The following is a 10071-nucleotide window of genomic DNA, read 5'->3' as shown; positions in this document are numbered from 1 at the left end:
AGGAGGGAGGGAGAGAGGTCGGCCCTCTAGGGGCGCGCCAAAAGTATGGAGTCCTACTAGGACTTCCAAGTCCTAATAGGAATCTTTTTCCTCTTCGGAGTAGGAGAGAAGGAAAGAGGGAAAGAGAGAGGGGGTAAGAAAAGGCAAGGGGGCACCGCCACCTTCCCCTAGTCCAATTCGGACCCATGGGGGGGAGCGCCACCTCCCCTTGGCCTGCCTCCTCTTTTCCCGTATGGCCCTATAAGGCCCATTACTTCTCCCGGTGAATCCCCGGAACTCCCCGGTACTCCGAAAAATACCTGAATCACTCGGAACCTTTCCAATGTCCGAATATAGCCTTCCAATATATGAATCTTTACCCCTCAACCATTTCGAGACTCCTCAACATGTCCGTGATGTCATCCGGGACTCCGAACAAACTTCGGTCATGAAATCACGTAACTCATAATACAAATCGTCATCGAACGTTAAGCGTGCGGACCCTACGGGTTCGAGAACTATGTAGACATGGCCGAGACACATCTCCGGTCAATAACCAATAGCGGAACCTAGATGCTCATATTGGCTCCTACATATTCTACGAAGATCTTTATCGTTCAAACCGCATAACAACATACATTGTTCCCTGTGTCATCGGTATGTTACTTGCCCAAGATTCGATCGTCGATATCTTCATACCTAGTTCAATCTCGTTACTAGCAAGTTAATTTACTCGTTCTGTAATGCATCATCCCACAACTAACTCATTAGTCACATTGCTTGCAAGGCTTATAGTGATGTGTATTACCGAGAGGGCCTAGAGATACCTCTCCAATACACGGAGTGATAAATCCTAATCTCGATCTATGCCAACTCAATAAACACCTTCGGAGACACCTGTAGAGCATATTTATAATCACCTAGTTACGTTGGACATTTGATAGCACACAAGGTGTTCCTCCGATATTCGGGAGTTGCATAATCTCATAGTCAGAGCAACATGTATAAGTCATGAATAAAGCAATAGCAATAAAACTAAACGATCATTATGCTAAGCTAACGGATCGGTCTTGTCCATCACATCATTCTCTAATGATGTGATCCCGTTCATCAAATGACAACACATGTCCATGGTCATGAAACTTAACCATCTTTGATTAACGAGCTAGTCAAGTAGAGGCATACTAGGGACACTCTGTTTTGTCTATGTATTCACACATGTACTAAGTTTCCGGTTAATACAATAATAGCATGAATAATAAACATTTATCATGATATAAGGAAATATAAATAAAAACTTTATTATTGCCTCTAAGGCATATTTCCTTCAGTCTCCCACTTGCACTAGAGTCAATAATCTAGTTCACATCGCCATGTGATTTAACACCAATAGTTCACATCTTTATGTGATTAACACCCATAGTTCACATCGCCATGTGACCAACACTCAAAAGGTTTACTAGAGTCAATAGTCTAGTTCACATCGCTATGTGATTAACACCCAAGAGTAATAAGGTATGATCATGTTTTGCTTGTGAGAGAAATTTTAGCCTATGGGTCTGCAACATTCAGATCCGTATGTATTTTGCAAATTTCTATGTCTAAAATGCTCTGCACGGAGCTACTCTAGCTAATTGCTCCCACTTTCAATATGTATCTAGATCGAGACATTGAGTCATCCAGATCGGTGTTAAAGCTTGCATCGACGTAACTCTTTATGACGAACTCTTTGTCACCTCCATAACCGAGAAACATTTCCTTATTCCACAAAGCATAATTTTGACCGCTGTCCAGTGATCCACTCCTGTATCACTATTGTATCCTCTTGCCAAACTCATGGTGAGGTACACAATAGGTCTGGTACACAACATAGCATACTTTATAGAACCTATGACTGAGGCATAGGGAATGACTTTTCATTCTCTTTCTATTTTCTGCCATGGTCGGGTTTTGAGTCTTTACTCAACTTCACACCTTGCAACACAGCCAAGAACTCCTTCTTTGACTGTTCCATTTTGAACTACTTCAAAATCTTGTCAAGGTATGTACTCGTTGAAAATACTTATCAAGCGTCTTGATCTATCTCTATATATCTTGATGCTCAATATGCAAGCAGCTTCACCGAGGTCTTCCTTTGAAAAACTCCCTTCAAACACTCCTTTATGCTTTCCAGAAAATTCTACATCATTTCTGGTCAACAATATGTCATTCACATATACTTATCAGAAAGGCTGTAGTGCTCCCACTCACTTTCTTGTAAATACAGGGTTCTCCAAAAGTCTGTATAAAACCATATGCTTTGATCACACTATCAAAGCATATATTCCAACTCCGAGAGGCGTGCACCAGACCATAAATAGATCGCTGGAGCTTGCACACTTTGTTAGCACCTTTAGGATTGACAAAACCTTCTAGTTGCATCATATACAACTCTTCTTTAAGATATCCATTAAGGAATGCAGTTTTGACATCCATTTTCCATATTTCATAAAATGCGGCAATTGCTAACATGATTTGGACAGACTTAAGCATCGCTATGGGTGAGAAAGTCTCATCGTAGTCAACTCCTTGAACTTGTCAAAAAACCTTTCGCAACAAGTCAAGCTTTGTAGACAGTAACATTACCGTCAGCATCAGTCTTCCTCTTGAAGATCCATTTATTCTGTATTGCTTGCCGATCATCGGGCAAGTCAACCAAAGTCCACACTTTGTTCTCATACATGGATCCCATCTCAGATTTCATGGCCTCAAGCCATTTCGCGGAATTTGGGCTCATCATCGCTTCCTCATAGTTCGTAGGTTCATCATGGTCAAGTAACATGACCTCCAGAACAGGATTACCGTACCACTCTAGTGCGGACTATACTCTGGTTGACCTACGAGGTTCGGTAGTAACTTGATCTGCAGTTTCATGATCATCATCATTAGCTTCCTCACTAATTGGTGTAGGAATCGCTAGAAAATATTTCTGTGATGAACTAGTTTCCAATTCGGGAGAAGGTACAACTACCTCATCAAGTTCTACTTTCCTCACACTCACTTCTTTCGAGAGAAACTCCTTCTCTAGAAAGGATCCATTCATAGCAACAAAAATCTTGCCTTCGGATCTGTGATAGAAGGTACACCGAATAGTTTCTTTTGGGTATCCTATGAAGACGCACTTCTCCGATTTGGGTTCGAGCTTATCAGTTTGAAACTTCTTCACATAAGCATCGCAATCCCAAACTTTAAGAAATGACAGCTTTGGTTTCTTGCCAAACCAAAGTTCATACGGTGTTGTCTCAACGGATTAGATGGTGCCCTATTTAACGTGAATGCAGCTGTCTCTAATGCATAACCCAAAACGATAGTGGTAAATCGGTAAGAGACATCATAGATCGCACCCTATCTAATAAAGTACGGTTACGACGTTCGGACACACCATTACACTGTGGTGTTCCATGTGGCTTGAGTTGTGAAACTATTCCACATTGTTTTAAATGAAGGCCAAACTCGTAACTTAAATATTTGCCTCCGCGATCAGATCGTAGAAACTTTATTTTCTTGTTACAATGATTCTCCACTTTACTCTGAAATTCTTTGAACTTTTCAAATGTTTCAGACTTGTGTTTCATTAAGTAGATATACCCATATCTACTCAAATCATCTGTGAAGGTTAGAAAATAACGATACCCGCCGCGAGCCTCAACACTCATCGGACCGCATACATCGGTATGTATTATTTCCAATAAGTCAGTGGCTCGCTCCATTGTTCCGAAGAACGGGGTTTTAGTCATCTTGCCCATAAGGCATGGTTCGCAAGCATCAAATGATTCATAATCAAGTGATTTCAATAGTCCATCCGCATGGAGTTTCTTCATGCGCTTTACACCAATATGACCTAAACGGCAGTGCCACAAATATGTTGCACTATCATTATTAACTTTGCATCTTTTGGCATCAATATTATGAATATGTGTATCACTACGACCGAGATTCAATAAACCATTTATATTAAGTGTATGACCATAGAAGTTTTAGAACAACAATTATTTTTTGACTTAAATGAATAACCGTATTGCAATAAACATGATCCAATCATATTATGCTCAACGCAAACACCAAATAACATTTATTTTAGGTTCAACACTAATCCCGAAGGTAAAGGGAGTGTGCGATGGTGATCTTATCAACCTTGGAATCACTTCCAACACACATCGTCACCTCGCCCTTAACTAGTCTCTGTTCATTTTATAACTCCTGTTTCAAGTTACTAATCATAGCAACTGAACCAGTATCAAATACCCAGGGGCTACTATGAACACTAGTAAAGTACACATCAATAGCATGTATATCATATATAGCTTTGTTCACTTTGCCATCCTTCTTATCCGCCAAGTATTTGGGGTAGTTCTGCTTCCAGTGACCATTTCCTTTGCAATAGAAGCACTCAGTTTCAGGCTTGGGTGTAGCTTTGGGCTTCTTCAGGGGAGTGATAACTTGCTTGCCATTCTTCTTGAAGTTCCCTTTCTTTCCCTTGCCCTTTTACTTGAAACTAGTGGTCTTGTCAACCATCAACACTTGATGCTTTTCTTGATTTCTACCTTCGCTGATTTTAGCATTACGAAGAGCTCGGGAATCGTTTTCATCATTCCTTGCATATTATAGTTCATCACAAAGTTCTAGTAACTTGGTGATAGTGACTAAAGAACTTTGTTAATCACTATCTTATCTGGAAGATTAACTCCTACTTGATTCAAGTGATTGTAGTACCCAGACATTCTGAGCACATGCTCACTAGTTGAGCTATTCTCCTCCATCTTGTAGGCAAAGTATTTGTTAGAGCTTCATACCTCTCGACACGGGCATGAGTCTGAAATACCAATTTCAACTCTTGGAACATCTTATATGCTTCGTGGCGTTCAAAACATTTTTGAAGCCCTGGTTCTAAGCCGTAAAGCATGGTGCACTAAACTATCAAGTAGTCATCATACCGAGCTTGTCAAACGTTCATAACATCTGCATCTGCTCCTGCAATAGGTTTGTCACCGGTGCATTGAGGACATAATTCTCTGTGAAGCAATGAGGATAATCCTCAGATCACGGACCCAGTCCGCATCATTACTACTATCATCTTTCAACTTAGTTTTCTCTAGGAACATATCAAAAAATAAAACAGGGGGCTATACGCGAGCTATTGATATACAACAACATAGATATGCAAAAACTATCAGGACTAAGTTCATGATAAATTAAAGTTCAATTAATCATATTAAGAACTCCCACTTAGATAGACATCCCTCTAGTCATCTAAGTGATCATGTGATCCATATCAAGTAAACCATGTTTGATCATCACGTGAGATGGGGTAGCTTTCAATGGTGAACATCACTATGTTGATCATATCTACTATATGATTCACGTTCGATCTTTCAATCTCAGTGTTCCGAGGCTATATCTGCATATGCTAGGCTCATCAAGTTTAACCCGAGTATTCTGCGTGTGCAAAACTGGCTTGCACCCGTTGTATGTGAACGTAGAGCTTATGACACCAGATCATCACGTGGTGTCTCAGCACAACGAACTGTAGCAATGGTGCATACTCAGGGAGAACACTTATACCTTGAAATTTAGTGAGGGATCATCCTATAATGCTACCGTTGTACTAAGCAAAATAAGATGCATAAAGGATAAACATCACATGCAATCAAAATATGTGACATGATATGGCCATCATCATCTTGTGCCTTTGATCTCCATCTCCAAAGCACCGTCATGATCTCCATCGTCACCGGCTTGGCACCTTGATCTCCATCGTAGCATCGTTGTCGTCTCGCCAACTATTGCTTCTACGACTATCGCTACCGCTTAGTGATAAAGTAAAGCAATTACATGGCGATTGCATTTCATACAATAAAGTGACAACCATAAGGCTCCTGCTAGTTGCCGATAACTTTTACAAAACATGATCATCTCATACAACAATTTATATATCATCACGTCTTGACCATATCACATCACAACATGCCCTGCAAAAACAGGTTAGACGTCCTCTACTTTGTTGTTGCAAGTTTTACATTGCTGCTACGGGCTTCTAGCAAGAACCGTTCTTACCTACGCATCAAAACCACAACGATTTTTCATCAAGTGTGCTGTTTAAACCTTCAACAAGGACCGAGCGTAGTCAAACTCGATTCAACTAAAGTTGGAGAAACAGACACCCGCCAGCCACCTGTGTGCGAAGCACGTCGGTAGAACCAGCCTCATGAACGCGGTCATGTAATGTCGGTCCGGACCGCTTCATCCAACAATACAGCCGAATCAAAGTAAGACGTTGCTGGTAAGCAGTATGACTATTATCGCCCACAACTCTTTGTGTTCTACTCGTGCATATAACATCTACGCATAGACCTGCCTCAGATGCCACTCTTGGGGAACGCAGTATTTCAAAGAAATTCCTACGATCACGCAAGATCTATCTAGTAGAAGCATAGAAACGAGCGGGGAGAGTGTGTCCACGTACCCTCGTAGACCGAAAGCGGAAGCGTTTAGTAACGCAGTTGATGTAGTCGAACGTCTTCACGATCCAACCGATCCAAGTACCGAACGTACGGAACCTCCGTGTTCAGCACACGTTCAGCTCAATGACGTCCCTCGAGCTCTTGATCCAGTTGAGGACGAGGGAGAGTTCTGTCAGCACGACGGCGTGGCAACCGTGATGATGAAGTTATCGGTGCAGGGCTTCGCCTAAGCACTACGACGATATGACCGAGGTGTGTAACTGTGGAGGGGGCACCGCACACAGCTAAGAGATTATCTGTTGTGCTTTGGGGTGCCCCTTGGCCACATATATAAAGGAGGGAGGAGGAGGAGGCCGGCCTAGGAGGGGCGTGCCGAAAGTATGGAGTCCTACTAGGACTTCCAAGTCCTAGTAGGAATCTCTTTCCTTTTCAGAGTAGGAGAGAAGGAAAGAGGGAAAGAGAGAGGGGGTAAGAAAAGGCAAGGGGGGCGCCGCCTGATGAGGACATAGACCTGGGGTAGGGTAATAGGCCTGGCCTATACCCCCTACCTAAGGTCCTTGTCCTAGAAGCGAAGAGGTTCAAGAGTAAATAGAGGGGACCCAACAAAGGTGTCGAGTGTAATCCACTCGACCTACCATTCACTCGGAGACCCCCCCTTTGTTTCTGTCACTCGACCACTAAACCACTCGACGTGCAGAAGACCTAAAGCCACTCCGCGCAGCAACGGTCGGGCATTTACTCTTAGACTTAATAGTCATTTATATTACTTTACTACGGACGTTACCTGTAACGCTCCTGCTTTATGAACATTGAACTCCTTGTAACGTGGGCTGGCCGGGGTCCTGGCACACTCTATATAAGCCACCCCCCTCCACTGGCACAAGGGTTCACACCCCCTGTAACACACGCGCATATAATCCAGTCGACCGCCTCCGGGCTCCGAGACATAGGGCTGTTACTTCCTCCGAGAAGGGCCTGAACTCGTAAAACTCGTGTGTATAGCTTCTCCATAGCTAGGACCTTGCCTTTACATCCCTACCCCCCATTCTACTTTCAGACTTAGAACCACGACACCGCCCCCTTCCCCTAGTCCAATTCGGACCCATGGGGGGGGGCGCCACCTCCCCTTGGCCTGCCTGCTCTTTTCCCATATGGCCCAATAAGGCCCATTACTTCTCCCGGTGAATTCCCGTAACTCCCCGGTACTCCGAAAAATACCCAAATCACTCGGAACCTTTTCGATGTCCGAATATAGCCTTCCAATATATGAATCTTTACCCCTCAACCATTTCAAGACTCCTCGTCATGTCCGTGATCTCATTTGGGACTCCGAACAAATTTCGGTCATCAAATCACATAACTCATAATACAAATCGTCATCGAACGTTAAGCGTGCGGACCGTACGGGTTCGAGAACTATGTAGACATGACCGAGACACATCTCCGGTCAATAACCAATAGCGGAACCTGGATGCTCATATTGGCTCCTACATATTCTACGAAGATCTTTATCGGTCAAACCGCATAACAACATACGTTGTTCCCTTTGTCATCCGCATGTTACTTGCCCGAGATTCGATCGTCGGTATCCTCATACCTAGTTCAATCTCGTTACCGTCAAGTCTCTTTACTCGTTCCGTAATGCATCATCCCGCAACTAACTCATTAGTCACATTGCTTGCAAGGCTTATAGTGATGTGTATTACTGAGAGGACCCAGAAATACCTCTCCGATACACAGAGTGACAAATCCTAATCTCGATCTATGCCAACTCAACAAACACCTTCGGAGACACCTGTAGAGCATCTTTATAATCACCCAGTTACGTTGTGACATTTGATAGCACACAAGATGTTCCTCCGGTATTCGGGAGTTGCATAATCTCATAGTCAGAGGAACATGTATAAGTCATGAAGAAAGCAATAGCAATAAAACTAAACCATCATTATGCTAAGCTAACGGATGGGTCTTGTCCATCACATCATTCTCTAATGATGTGATCCCGTTCATCAAATGACAACACATGTCCATGGTGAAGAAACTTAACCATCTTTGATTAACGAGCTAGTCAAGTAGAGGCATACTAGGGACACTCTGTTTTGTCTATGTATTCACACATGTACTAAATTTCCAGTTAATACAATTCTAGCATGGATAATAAACATTTATCATGATATAAGGAAATATAAATAACAACTTTATTATTGCCTCTAGGGCATATTTAATTCAGCTTGGTAGCTATCTTTGAGGGATACAGTACCCTCAAGTGACTCCACAATTATGGGGGAAATATCTATTGTAACTGTGGGACCCCTGATAAATAACGCTCAAGTCCTTATCCCTTATGAGTTTCTACTTGGGCGCATCGGGTAAAGGAAACAGGAGTCCCTAGACACTCGGGCCGATGATATGTTCCAGGTCTGTCGTAAGGCCTCCTTCTCTTGGTGGGTACCCTTACTCACCAACAAGTCCGCCCCACCCCTCGGTACTCTTGAAACGAGGCCAAGCCCCCTTAGGGACTAGTTAGGAATTTGTCATCCGACTATCCTCCCGGAGCCTCTTCCCTATCAGTCCTAAAATGTGGCCAAGGCGCCTTAGGGACTAGTTTGGAATTTGACATCAGACTACCTCTTGGAGCCTCTTCCCTATTAGTCCTATCGGGGTCATTAATCTTCCATTCTGCCTATACTACCTTAAGCCCCCATGTGCAAGTGGCGTACCTGAGACTGTTAGGAATGATAAGCAAAAAAAAAACCTCTCTGCTCAAATACATTCAGATACGGGGAGGATACGTTTAAATTTGGCACCCGGTTTTCAAAGGTCGCAAAATCTCTGCACATTACCAAAACAAATCAATACTCGTTGACGGCGTAATTATTCAGGATATCAATGCGTGCATTTCTGATGGATTGGAATTGAAACCTTGTTCCTCACCCCATTTCCTTATTTGCGCCTATAACACTGGCTGATCACTCCACTGCACACATAACGTGGTATGGTGCAATACAACGGTATGACCTAATTGGGGCAACTAACTATTTAACCTCAAGAGATAAGAGAGGGTTTAGGCCGAGGACGATGAAGATGGTAGCTAGGGCTAGGGTGCTACTCGTTGCTGCTGTGGTAGGGTTATTGGCAGCCACGGCGTGCGAAGCCGCCCAGCGGGACTACGCCACCGCGCTCACCAATTCGCTGCTCTACTTCAAGGCGCAGTGCTCCGGCAGGCTGCCGCAGACCCAGCGCGTCCAGTGGCGCGGCCACTCGGCCCTCAGAGACAGCGCCGACCACGGGGTAAGCCCGTTGGCGATGTATGCATTTTAACTAGGTTGTACTCCCTCTGTAAACAAATACTAGATGACTCGTTGCGTCAACGGTGCAAAGGGCGAGAGGGAGCCAACTATTGTGAGAATATTCAGACACCCAAGTCTTTAGTATTGGTACATAGATGATTAGTTACAATGTGGTACACAAAGGAAGTAGATAGGAAGGGATAGATTATTAGCTTATGAAAACCAAACATGGCCAACACTGCCGCATCCTCTGCTTGGAAGCCGCCTTTTCTCACCGGATCTAACATAGATACATGATCACA

General features: G+C 43.4%; 1 pseudogene; it reads left to right on the top strand.

Moving 5' to 3' along the window:
* Window positions 1–9563: 9563 nt before the first annotated feature.
* LOC141027585 (endoglucanase 14-like) overlaps window positions 9564–10071 on the top strand; it is a 181284-nt pseudogene continuing 180776 nt past the window's right edge.

This window comes from Aegilops tauschii, chromosome 1 (assembly GCF_002575655.3).
Source record: "Aegilops tauschii subsp. strangulata cultivar AL8/78 chromosome 1, Aet v6.0, whole genome shotgun sequence".
In the NCBI taxonomy this organism is placed as follows: Eukaryota; Viridiplantae; Streptophyta; class Magnoliopsida; order Poales; family Poaceae; genus Aegilops; species Aegilops tauschii.
The sequence above is the reverse complement of the archived record's forward strand: the minus strand, read 5'-3'. Positions and strand labels throughout refer to the sequence as shown.